Raw genomic sequence first — 13,926 nt, 5'->3', positions numbered from 1 at the left:
CATCTCCTCAGAGAGATGATGCAGAGACCCAGGCCCTGCATCCAGCTTCACAAAACACTGAGAACTGGGGATTGTATAGGCTCCCAAACAAAATACAGGTGGCTGTTACTCTAACAAGGGATGTGTTGATTTCACATAACATAAACCATACTTTTCAATTGACGAGTACAAACGGGTAAGACTTAGTCAAATTCTCGCCCCAGCAAAAGAGAAGCTGGAAGATGTTTATGAATTCTTCTGCTTTCGCTGTTTCCAAACTGTAAAAGAAGAAATTAGGGAAGTATCAAGTCAGAAGAGAGATAAGATGTTTAGTACTTGGTGGTATGAAAAGTGACCTTGAAAAGAGGAATGGCCAATTGGGTGACAGGAGTCTGATTAAGTCTTCATATACTGAAGTTCTAAGACATCTTTTTGGGGATGGAAATTATACTGAATGGTCAGCATATGAAATCACGTGCAGTTTCAAAAATATAAACTGTTTTCTGACCTCAAAACTTTTCTTCATGTTTTTCTCTCTTCCTAGATTTCCCTTTCTTCTATTAACCAGTGATAAATGCCTACTCATCCATCAAGACCCAGGTAAGACCACATCCCCAATGGGCCCCAGAGAGTTCTCTACTCTTCAGCTCCATGAGTCTTCCCTCTATCTTGTCCATATTTCTAAGAACTGAAGTACAATAATATCCAAGTGTATTTAAGCTATTTGTATATATCTAACCACTTAACTACAGTTCTTGAGGCAGGCCAGGAGACTGTGTCTTCTTATTCATTTCTTTACCCCAGGACCTAGATAAATGCTAGCACACAGTAGATGGTCAAAGGCTTTTGCAGCAGTGAAAAAACTCACAACACTGAAAAATTCTTTTATTAAAAGTACCTTTTATAGCTAGGAAAAAACTCATACACATTTGCATATTGTCTCTAGGTCTACTAAAAAGAAGTAAGTGTCAGCATTTAATGAGATTTCTCTGCTTACAGTCATGCTGTGGGAAGAGAACATTGCCACTGCTTGTAGAATTTATTGACATCAAGATTACATGTTGCTTTTGGAATGCACACCATGAAATAGAAAAAGAATGGCTAGGAAAACATGAAAATGTGGACATGTTGGTAAAAAAAAATTAATCTCTAAAATTATATTTGAATATATTTTTATTCAAATTAACTATCATAAATCACATAACTAATTTACACATTCATCTAGATGACAACTGAGATCCAGATATAAATCTTGACTCTAGCACCTGTTTCCTCTGTGAGCTCCTGAGCTTTTTTGAGCCTTGTTTGTCTGTTAAATGGAGGCAATGTATATTTTTGGAAAATGTAAACTATTTGTCATTAAAATTTTTTGATGTAAAGAGGCTAATTATTACTAAATCGATCCATAAATTCAACTCAATTCCAATTAAAATTCCAATGGAATTATTTCTAGAATCTGGTGAGATATTTTCAAGTTCACCTAGGCAAGTATCAGGGTAGAGTGAATCAAGAACACTTTGGAAAAGAAGAATGATGAAGGTGCACCTACTACAGATGTATGAAAGCATGTTTATATGTTTATAAAGGTAGAGTAATTTCAAAAGTGTCGGGGTGCCTGGGTGGCTCAGTCGGTTGGGCGTCTGCCTTCAGCTCGTGTCATGATCCCGGGGTCCTGGGATCAAGCCCCACATTAGGCTCCCTGCTCAGCGGGGAGCCTGCTTCTCCCTCTCCCTCTGCTGCTCCCCCTGCTTGTGCTCTCTCTTCTCTCTTTCTCTCTGTCAAATAAATAAAGAAAATCTTTAAAACAAAAAAAGTGTTGGTACAGGGATAGGATCAGACAGATGGATAGTACACTAGATTTTAGTAAGAGATAGAGATTTCAAATTAGGAGTAAGAGCAGAGATTATTTAGTGAAATGGTAGCCAGTGCTGTGTTAGGCCTAGCTCTGCATATTCTATACCAATTAACATTTTAAATTTTCACAGGAATTCCATAAGTAGATACCATTATTATCACTATTTTACAGATGAGGAAATTGAGACACAGGGGCTAAGTAATTCATCCAAGATCACATGAGTAGTCAGGAGTAGCGCTGGCATTGGAAACCAAGCAGTCTAGACTCTGGGTTCATGCTATGAACTATTATGTTTTACTGTCTCACAGCCACATGCCTTACACCCAAACACATTTCAAATGGATTGAAGTTTAAAAAGTATATTTAAAACCAAAATATAAAAAAAAAATCTTCCTGGGGCGCCTGGGTGGCTCAGATGGTTAAGCGTCTGCCTTCAGCTCAGGTCATGATCCCGGGGTCCTGGGATCAAGCCCCGTGTCGGGCTCCCTGCTCGGCGGGAAGCCTGCTTCTCCCTCTCCCACTCCCCCTGCTTGTGTTCCCTCTCTCGCTGTGTTTCTCTGTCAAATAAATAAAATCTTTAAAAAAAAAAATCTTCCTATAATTTTGGGATATGTAAGGCATTTTTAAATGACATTAAAATCAGAAATTATAAAAGAAAAAAAGGATAGATTTGACTATATAAAAATTAAAATATTTTAGCAAAACCAAACCAAACCAACAATACAAAATATTAAAAATTAAATCAACCAAACAACAATAGAAAAAATCCACAGAAAATTAACACCATCAGATGACAAATTGGAACACATGTAAGCAATGTGGTCAAGTATTAATAGATCAATGAGTACAGAAAGAGTTCAGCAGAGGATTGATGAACTAACTCCTGGCATATGCATGCACTGGGGAAAATCACTGTTTTTAAAGACAGCAGTGTAGACTGTCCTTTATTGGCATGGAAATATGCCTGTGATACATTAGTTAATGAATAGAAAATTATAAATTTACACTATGACTCTATTTTGTGGGGAAAAAAGTATGTGGGTGTTTGTGTGAGTGTGAATGTGTTAATGAATATATATGTAGGAAAAAACCTGGAGTGGTTAAATCAAAAATATCTCTGGGTGATGTACTTATACATGATTTTTACCTTCTTCTTTTTCTTTCTTTCTTTATTTTTGTACTTTTATTGATTGTCAGAATTCCTTACAATATACATGTATTTCTTCAATTCTGAAGTGGACTAAGCTTTAAATTACCTTTTTCCATAAAGTTAGAAGCAGAATATCCTAAGAGCATAGTAAGTTTATATATTCCTAGATCACAGTAGTTTCTATGATATTTTGGTAGAAAGCTTATGGTTTAGAGAGACTGGCTTATAGTAAGAAGCCAGTGAGACCATGTAAGTTACTAATTTCTACACCTAAATTGCAGTGTGCCCTGAGAACATGACCTGTGTAATTTCTACTTTTGGGAATTTATCTTGGCTTTATTTTTGCAGCCAAATATATGATCTATACATGCAAATATTCCATAAGGTCTTGGAATGAAGGTACATTGTTTCTTCCCTTGAAATCACTATGTATATATTCACTTATTAACTTTATTATTCATATTGCCTATATCCTTGGTTGGTGTTTATCTACTTGAATGGCCAAGGCTGGGTTGGTATTTTAGTCTCTGATAGTTGTGTTTCTGGACATTTTGCCTAGTATTTCTAATATATAATGCATTTTTATTCTTGAAATCTCTGTGTACTGTGCTTTTTGTCAGTATGCAAGGATATTCCCTGTCCTATTTAATGCCATTTGCTGCATATTCTCTTTTGTCTGAAATTTGTATTTTGAGTCCTAATTCCTTTTTGTTTGGACTTGCTAAAACATACGTCTGCTTTTCCCTGTCTTTGCGTGTTTAACCTTTTAAAATAATTTAATACTTTGGGTTTAGAGGTGTCTCTTCCTGTTAGGTTTTCATTTCTGACCATTTATATTTATTGTCCCAATTGATATGTTTGGTCTCATTTTTTTTTTTTGTTTGGTCTCATTTTTATGATCTTCTTTCCATTATGCTTCCATACTGATTTATTTCATTAGAGTTTTATTCTGCAAAGTGGAATGCATACACTCCAGTGGGTATACAAGATAATTCATTGGAAACTCAGAAGATAATATTACTTTTTAAATTTAAAAACAAGAAAGATATTAAGCTTTACTAATATTTAATATGCATTGATACTGGCATTTTGTTCAGGTCCACATGTAAGGCAGACCCACTCTGTATTCATAGTGAACGAGGTATAAGAGAGTGATTTCTAGGGGCGCCTGGGTGGCTCAGTCGTTAAGCGTCTGCCTTCGGCTCAGGTCATGATCCCAGGGTCCTGGGATCGAGCCCCGCATCGGGCTCCCTGCTCCGCGGGAAGCCTGCTTCTCCCTCTCCCACTCCCACTGCTTGTGTTCCCTCTCTCACTGCCTCTCTCTGTCAAATAAATAAATAAAATCTTTAAAAAAAAAAAAAAAAAGAGTGATTTCTAGAAGTCCGAGTGAATGATGGTGACACTTTTACATTTTGCTCACTTTTCTTGACTCACTGCAGTTTAAGGGTAAGTTAAGTGGATTTAAAGGTTATTCTTTTACTTTTATCTATGGTAATTCACAAAATTGGCAAGAACTTTAAAATGATTCCTAAAAAAAAAAAAAGGCAGGTTAAAAGTAATGTCCATTATGCAAACACAAACACAAGAGAACAATAGTAACAACTCTCTCCCTTCAATCCCCCTTCTTCCCCCCTGCAAAAAATAGGCTAGGTAATACTTTCCCTTTTCCTGGCAGGAATTCACCATCAGCCACATTATGAGGTAATAGAGAGCATTTTTAAAACGGATGTTTGGAAATGCTTCCTGGTGTTTCCATTGTTATCTGATACATTGCTGAAATCGATATAAATGTTACATGTATAAAAAATAATCTCTCATATCAACACACTTTAAAAACTTGAAATAGAATTTTTATCCAGTTTAATAGTTTTAGAGAATTTTAAACCCATTTGTTGAAGCATAAAAATATAACACATACTGATACCTTTTCAAGAACAATTGAAAGTGGAAATTTACTACCACATTTCAACAATAACAATTACATAATTGGTGGAGGGGATAGAACACAAGTGCCGTGATTATTCAGTGTGGCCAATGACATACTTCTCTGCCTTGAATTTGTCTAATCTCTGTGAAGGATCTTATTCAGTTATTAGTCATGCAAACCAAGTTTGAAGTAAAAATGGACCCAGAATTGCACCTTTGAATTGCTATATGGCAAGAAGTGGAACCAAGATTTTCAAATACACTGAAAGCAAGTTTAATCATTCTGCTCTCAATAAAAGTTATTACTTTAGGGAAAGAAAAAAATTGTATTATTAAGAAATATAATAAAATTTATTTTAAATTGTGTTAATTTCAGGTTTATCTTATCCTCTCCATGATTCTGTTACTGTATTTTCTATAATGTATGTGCATAATCATGTACATACAATGGTACATGCATTTATATATAATTTATTAAGAAATCACTCAAAGTTTCACTGATAAAAATAAAAAATGCAATTTTTTATTTGGCCTGTATTTTTCCCTTTAGTTAAAAAAATTTGAATATATTTTCTCTAATTATTGATGTTGAGAATTATGCTATATTTCCATTGCAAAAGAAATTTAACATACTTGTGTATATCTTTTCCCTCATATCCTAATTTTTGTTGATAATAATTTTTTACTTTGACCAAATTATTATCATTTTCATCATGAAGCTTCTCTTTTAAGAATTAATTTTAATGTCTATGTTAGGTTTTAAAACCGTATTTTAATTATTTAAACAACTCTCATTTTATTTGTATCACTAAAGCTTTTCTATCATAACTTCCACATTCTTAAATTTTAAAAATTTGGTTTGTCTTGATTAAGTCTTTAATTTTTATCCATATATGATTTTCTGGAAGCATATATGAATGATATAATGCCATGTCTTACATCCCTCAGAATAAGTTTTTTAGCCTCATATACACAACTCACTTATTTAATTATAGACTTCTTTGTCACAGTCTTTTCCCCTCAAAATACTCTAGATATCACTCTATTGTTTCTGGAAATTTGCACCACAAAGATATCTGTTTTATCTCTACTGTATTTTTTAATGTTGTTTTTTTCTACATTTTGCATTCTGTGGCTCTTCTACTGGTCTCTCCTGGACTCACTCCCATGGCTATCGTCTTTATCTGCTCACCGGCTGCTTGAGGGTCTAAGAGAACCTCAGATGGCTTCATGTAGCCTGGGACCTTGGTCCTGGCTGTTCCAGGGTCTTTCTCCATCCTATCTCTCTGCTGACCCAGGCCACATTACATGGTGATGAGGATGTTCCAATAGCTGAGGACAAGAGCTCAAGGCCTAGGCTCTAGAACTTATCTCATGTTACTTCTGCCACTTTCCGTTGGTCTAAACAAGTCACAAGGCTGGCCAGATTCTATCTCCTCTGGATAGGAGGTATGACATTGTGATTTATAATAAGAAATATGTATTTTGTCTTCATCTGTGTTCCAAAGCTAAAACCCCTGGAATCTGCGAAGTGATATGTCTTTTTGGATGCTAATGAGATGGTGGTGTCTGGGGGGGGGCGCGGTGCAGGGCAGGTGCTGAATAGCCTCAGGGTAGGGGCTGGTTACCAGGGGAACCAACCACGTGATTAGGGGGTTGGAAATTTCAGATCCACCCTCCAATCCCTGGGGAGGGGAGTGGGGCTGGTGATTGACTTAAATAGCCAAGACTTAATCAATCATGCCTACATAATGAAGCCTCTGTAAAAATCCTAACCAAAGTGGTTTGGAGCACTTCAGGTTGCGAAGCATGGCCTTACCGGGAGGGGGGCGTGTCAGAGAGAACACAGCAGCTTATGTCTCTTTCCCGATATCCCATGCTGTGCATCTCTTACACCTGCCTGTTCCTGAGTTGTATCCTTTTCTAATAAACTGGTAATCTAGTTAGTAAATTGTTTTCCTGAGTTCTATGAGCCATTCTAACACATTGCTGAACTAAAGGAGGGGGTCAGGGGTCCCCCAATTTACTGCCAGTTGGTCCAAAGCACAGGTGACCACTTGAACTTGTGATTGGCATCCGAAGTGGAGGCGGCCTTGTGGGACCCAGTCCTTAACCTGTGGGGTCTGGTGCTAACTCCAGGTAGAAAGACTACCCAGTTGTCCACAGAGAATTGAAGAATTGTTTGGTGTGGGGAAAAAACCCACACATCTGGTATCAGAAGCGAAGTATTGGGGTGAGTGCAGTACAGTATGGAAAAACAGAGTTTTCCTCTAGTTGGTAAAGAAAGTAGAGAGAGGAAATAGAGTTTTTCCTTTCCCAATGATGCAGGCTGGCTGGGTCCAAGGACCCAGAGGCAGTCCCGCATGATCAGCCAAGAGGATCCTCGGCTTTGTGCAGGATAGAAATCAAATGCAAGCCGAAAGGAAGCAAGAGCAGAGTTTACTGAAGATATAGAGTACGGATTGAGATGGAGTTTGGGGGACTCTGAAAGGAAAGAAGAGTGAGTCTTGTTTTTGCTTGGGGTCTGGGGTTTTTCTTGAGAATTGTGGTGTGGTGTACCTGTCCCCTCAGGCGCCCAGGAACAAAGACGAGTGTTTAGGTGTCCTGTGTAAGCCACTTGAGCCCTAGGGCCTTGATGAGTCTCTGGTCTGGAGAATGTACAGGACAGCCTCGCCCGGTCACTCATTGTGCTGGAAGACTCCAAGCAAATCATTAATTCCTTGACCATTGCAAGGAGGATACACATTCTCTCTAAGAAGTGTGTAAGGTGGGGATGCAGGTCCTAGCAAGAATAGAAGCAGGAAAAGGAACCCAAAAAAGCCATCCTTTATGGGTTCCCTTTAGTTTCCCTAGCTCACCAAGGTGCTGCCAAGTCACATTGTAACAGGGCATGGATCCTGGGAGGGAAGGAATTTGCAGCCATCAAACAATTTGCACCAACATACTCCAACATTCTTCTTAGCAATAGAAGTTCATCATCCCCTCTCCCTCGCTCCTTGACGTTCAGAGTCCCAGTTTTTTCCCATTTTCGAGGACCTTTCTGCCAAAGTAGACAGGTTTGATAGAGAAGGCACACTGGCTTCTCAAAGACCTTAGTCCAAGAGAGACAGACTCTTCACTTTTACTCCTATTCCTTCAGCAAGAACTATTCATAGGGCCCTACCCTAATGTGAAGTGGAAGACATTTTCCGAGAATAATAATGGAAGGGGAATCATGAACATTTGGTGAACAATCAGTCATCCATGCCACATCCAATAACTGTTTTTTTTTTTTTTAACTTCCACTGCTGACTCTGTTATTAGACTCATTCACTCAGAAGCCCTCCAGAATCTTTCTGAGACACAAATTAGCATATTGGTGTTCTTATTTCTTAGAGTAAATGTTTCAAAAGAAGCATTTCATGTCTTCAAGGTGACTTTCTTATTTGGACTTACAGCTCCTTTTCAGGACCGAGGACTGACCCCGTTTGGTATGGCCTCCCACTTGAAGTGGCCTTCTATTTCTGTCCTGAGCACTTTCTTCTTGAGGTAGGTTCTGGCTTAAGGAGAAAGCCTCGCAGTAGAACTAGCATTTTGATTGTTTGGTTTTCCCATCCCCAGATCTCTTTTCGCCCCCTGCAGATTAGTTGTTCTTATAGGAATTGTCTTGATCCCTCTACTTCCTTGCTATTCCTTCTCTGTCACTGGGACGATCATGAATTGAGCCTAAATGGTGCCTTGGGTTCATTACCATTAGCCTGTATGAGATATGCATCCCCTAACGTGTTGGGCATATGTATGGCATCCTTCCTATTTTCCAACGCTGATGCTGGTTTTTCCCTAATTTTATATCCATTGGTCATCCCATTTGACTGAGGGTGGAGGGCTGAGTGTTGGACTCCTGCACTTACATCACCATCAGATGCAGAGGGATTACACAGTCTTATATTGAAATGCTTGTGGAAATTATATGGACTGTGATATCAGTTTCTTTAAAACACCTTGTAAACTTTTACTTTTGCAGAACTAGCATAAATCTGTTTAATTCAACAGTTTACACTAAGTACTCCAGTATTCTACTTAGAAGTAAAGCGTTTTTCTGCTCAGTTGAAACTGCGCAGTTAAGAATACCATTTGTTGCCGTCCAATTTCTCCATCTCTGATAATGAAAAATTGTGATAGCCCAATGCGCATCCGTGTAGCGGGTAGTTTGTGAGGCTGCACAGCGTGTGAAAAGTGGTGCCAAGCATTGGGGTGCAGGCGAGTGGTGCTCACAGTCGTAGAGGAGCGGACGGTAATGGAATTAGTGGGATGCTGCTTTGGAATATGAACCATCACACTTCCCTTCCTCTACCCCCTTGCACGTGACTGTTCCTCAGTGGCTCGCACACTGACTCTGGGGGAAGCAGGACTGACAGAGTAAGAACCAGCACGTGAGGTTTTCTTTTTGTTTTTTGGGTTTTTTTTTTTTCAACCTTCAGCACGGGCTTTTGAGACACCAAGGGCAGGCTTGAGGAAAGCGGGGTGTGAACTTTCATGCCAAGGCAGGAAATCTGAGAAGAGCTGTCCGTCTCACTTGTGGCTGTGGCCTGGTTGGGGAGGGGAGGAGAAGTGACCTTGTGGAGCTGGGGCGTGTGAAGTGGAGGGACAGACCTGGGTGTCCTTGTAGTAGGTGGCAGGGTCCACACAGCAGGCCTCTATGGCTTCTTCAGCCCAAGACCTGGCTGAACTGCAAGAAGGGCCCTGTGCTCTCTTTTCCATGGCTTGGGACAATTATAAATCCTTCTCCTCAAAAAAAAAAACAAACAAACCAAAAAACAGCAAGAAAGAAAAAAAAAAGATGCTGAGCGTCATGACACCGTAAAAAGCAGCTGACAATAGGGAAGAGGAAGCCTCTGTATTGGCTTTAGGGTAATAATGGGCAAGGGTGAAACCCACTCCCTTTTCACAGATACCTCCAGTGGGAGATTGTGAAATAGATCTCTAGGTAGATGCTGCTGAGCAAAGAGCAGAGGAGATGGTGCTGAGAGGGGCCAGCTGTGTGGGGCCCCACTAAGCAGTCTGACACGCAAAACCCATGTCCTTCCACGTAAGGCCAGTGACAGGGTGTCTGATAACACAGGTAGACTGGTGGTGGTCGTGGGGTTTTAGCAACATAGATTTTGAATTCAGTGTGAAGACACCAACCAGTAAGACTCCCACATGTATTTATATGGAAAGTTTTTTGAAGGCATATGAACCACATCATGTACAACCACATGTTCAATAAGAACCATCCTTACTTAAAAAAATAATTACATAAAATCATGATCATCCTGGAAAACCCTAGTCCCCAAGCACAGAGTAGGGAAAAGATTATGAACATCCTAAAATTAAACATGAAATATCTATCACATATGTGATACATAAACATATTTATCCTTATAGGAAAATTATCATGGTTTGTGGGATCATGGGAGGGTTTTCTTTCTCATTTTCAAGTTTCAAATAATGAACATGTATTTTATAATTAGAAAAAAATGTGATTATGATTCTTTTGAAAATAGGAAATTAAGGACATGTTCTGATGAACAAAAATTTTTCTCTATAAATTATCTTGGTTTATCTGTCAAAATAATAACTAATATGAATACTTGAAATTAAGATTGTTTTAAGAATTATTTTGATGTTTTGTTTTAAGGGGGAGATTGTTCTGTTTTGTCCAGCACGTTTAGAAAGTATAACTCTGCCTTAAATATTTGGCATTTTCATCATGACTAATAACTCTTAAATACTGTTGCTTTAAAAAAGAAAAAAAAAAGTGGTTCTTTGTTCTTGAAACCAAAGAAAAAGGATCATATGGCTGTTTCCTCTAACTGACTTCATTCAGTTTGACTTATTTTGACATCTAATTCATGTCCTGTTTCCATAATCTGCTTGACATTGATCTCAACATTTCATTAGGAATTCATGGTGGAAAGAAATTACTCTGTACATTTGTACCTTGTTCTTACAGTAAATGAAGTGTCATTTACATTTTATATCTTTTCTTGCCAACCTGTAACCCCTGGAAGACTTTGGTACTTTTCCATTATTAGCTCAAAGATACTTATTATCGTTTTCCCTCTTGATTTATGCTGAGACCTCAAAGATGGAGCCATGATTCTCAGGGTCATTATATAAAATTGCATAAGTGATCCATGAACAACAACAACAACAAAATTCTCTAAATTTCTTGACAACAAACTGAAGAAGGAGTTGGTTTCTTAGCTTTTCCTTTCATGAAAGGGCTCTCTTATTATAATGGCACAGTTTTAGCTACTGTGGTTTGATCTTCTGGGTGTGAAAAGGTACAAATTTACATTCTAGAAATGACATTTAAGAGCAGAAAGAACACCAGCTTTAGAAATGACAGACCTGCGTTCTCATTCAGTACTCAGATAATTACTTGCTGTGCATTCTTAGACAAGTTACTTCTCTTCTCTGAGCCTCTATTTTCTCATCTTCAAGTGAGATTAAAACAACAACCGCAACAACAAAAGCTATCTTTCAGGGTTGTTACGAGGATGAGAAATATACTGAGTACCTTAGATGCAGTAAATGCTAAACCCATCACCAGGCTAACCCATTCCCCCCCCCGCGCAGAACCCTCAGTTTGTTGTTTTGAAAATACTTTTGAGAGTGCTCAATCCCACATTTGCAGAAATGAAGTCAAACAGCAGGCCATACGTGACATCAGAACTATTGGAAATACAATCCCAAATCAGAAGGCTGCCTAATCATGTTAACTCTGAGACTCGTTTTTATTTATTCATTTGTTTGTTTGTTTGTTATTTTTTACATTCAATAACTGTTCATTGAGTACCTACCAAGTGCCTGAATACAGAGTAAAAAGGACAGGCAAGGCCCCTAGTTGCAGGGAAATGGCTTTTGAGTGGGGAGAGAGTTAAGAAAAAAAAAAGAGAAGTAAATAAATTAAAATAATTGGAGCTTGTCGGAAATGTTGGGCACTCAGTTGGATAGTAACAGAAGATGTATTGAGATAGAGGGGTCCTACTCCTGGAAGGCCTTGGGCTAGGGCTGACATTTAAGCTTCAATGAGAAGTGACAACTTCTGCAGAGAATGGGGACAAGACTGGTCCAGGAAGCCAGACAAGCATGCGCACAGCCCTCAGTCTAGGAACATGGAACATTTGATGAATATCCAGGTTGTTGTCAGGGCCATGGCAATTCTTTCTTCTGTCATTCCACTTGTTGAGTAAGAATGGTTAAAGTGGGACTTGTGATACTTTGAGACCCTTGTTATCTGTGTATTAAAATATTCTGGAATAAGAGAGTCCAGAAGATTATATACAGGCAGGCATAATTTCTAGTAAGATAGGTTTACAGGTCACTAAAGAAAAGCTATCCAGCCCTCTTGTTTGTTATTATAAATAATAATGATAATAATACCAATATTACTGTATTGTACACTTGTAGTTCACAGAGAGCCAACTAAATATTAGAATGTTGCTATTTCTTGCTTTGCAAAAGCGATTTTAAGTACTAATATTGATTTCCCACTATGGTAGATGAGGATTTACCCCTACCCGCATTGCTTCTCTCCCCATTCTCTCAATCTAATTGTGTGACCGGATTGAGATGATTTATAGGGGGGCATGCAGTATTGTACGATTCCTTTTCTCACACAATATTTCATTGCCCTTGGAGTTCATCTTGTTTTTTTGTCCCTTGCTTAGGTTTCTACGCACTCATCAGTTCATCCCTATATTTACTCCCAGTTGTGAGAATTTACAACATATTACTTTATTAATTTCATCTCCTTGAAGAACTTTCTTCTGTATTCTTTTAACCTGCTCCAACCTGGAACCGTGTGGAGGACATGGAGATGTGTGGCCCAGAAGTCCCTTCAAGGGGAGATCTTTTTTGATCCAGTCGCTGTCAGCCCCCTCACCTTCTACCTCACCTGCAGAGAGCTGCCCCTCCTGAGAGCATGGCCTTCCCAAGGTGGCCTGTAACCAATGATTGATAATGGAGAGAGTATAAAGGTCACTTCAGCCCACTGGAGGACAACTCCAAAGCTGCTGTAGTGTTGCAGAGCTCCCTGGGGGGTTGGTCGAGATGTTACTTTAGCTGCATCACAATGCAATTTCTCCATCTGCTCGATCTTGCCTCTTCCCTCTCCTTTCTTCCTATATTCTGAGAATTACTGTTCTCTAATAAATATCCTGCATGCCAAACTCCTCAGCATCTACTTCTGGAGAACCAACCTGAAACGAGTTACTCTCTAGGGCTTCTGCCCAGGAGTTTTCTTGCAAGGTCCTCTCACTGTCATCCTGGAGATCCCTTTGATACATTATTATGTCAGAGTCTCTATTTTCTGGATCTCAAGACTTCTCTTTGATTTGCTCCCTTGTTTTGATGGAGCACATCCACTAGTATTTTCCCAAGAAGAGATACAAGGAGAAAATAATTTTTTTAAACCTGTGTGTCTGAAAATGGCTTTTTCCTATCACATTTAATTAATAGCTTAGTTGGGCACAGTCTTGTGGGTAGGAAATAATATCCCTCGGAATTCTGAAGGCATTGGTCAATTTTGTTTTGGTTCCAAGATTTGTGTTAGGAACTATGATGCAAATATAATTTTTAAACCTTTATATGCAAGCTCTATTTCTTCTCTGCAAATCTGGAGGATCCTCTTTATTCTCATTGTTCTGAAATTATATCTTTCTCCAAATTAGGATTCTGCCAGTCTATTACTAGTCATCCAGTTACTTTTCCCTTCCCACAGGTTCTTGCTCTTAGCTTGCTCTTAGTCTTCTTTATCCTTGTGTATTTATGCTTTTAAGCAAACAAACAGGTGGACAGGCAAATAAACAATAATAACACATTATAGTGCCTCATGTCATTGAAGTAGATTTTTGGGAAGGAGGGAACAGATGGTAAAGATGTGTGTTCAGCCTCACTTTTTTTTTTTTCCTAGGAATATGTAAGGAAAATTTATTATTTTTAAGTGTGTTAATTTCAAAGTTGAACAATGGGTTTTCTTTTTTTTTTT

The 13,926-nt window shown here is 38.6% G+C and overlaps 1 long non-coding RNA gene across 2 annotated transcripts in view; it reads left to right on the top strand.

Moving 5' to 3' along the window:
• The first annotated feature begins 521 nt into the window (after positions 1 to 521).
• Positions 522 to 13,926, top strand: part of LOC145717090 (uncharacterized) — a 418,260-nt gene continuing 404,855 nt past the window's right edge. For both annotated transcript variants that reach the window (XR_014140106.1, XR_014140107.1), the window contains exon 1: positions 522 to 579. This is a non-coding gene — a long non-coding RNA (uncharacterized LOC145717090). The remainder of the gene's footprint in view (positions 580 to 13,926) is intronic.

This window comes from Leptonychotes weddellii, chromosome 14 (assembly GCF_054177405.1).
Source record: "Leptonychotes weddellii isolate Sample4059 chromosome 14, ASM5417740v2, whole genome shotgun sequence".
Classification (NCBI taxonomy): Eukaryota; Metazoa; Chordata; class Mammalia; order Carnivora; family Phocidae; genus Leptonychotes; species Leptonychotes weddellii.
This window is presented reverse-complemented; position numbering and strand designations above follow the sequence as displayed.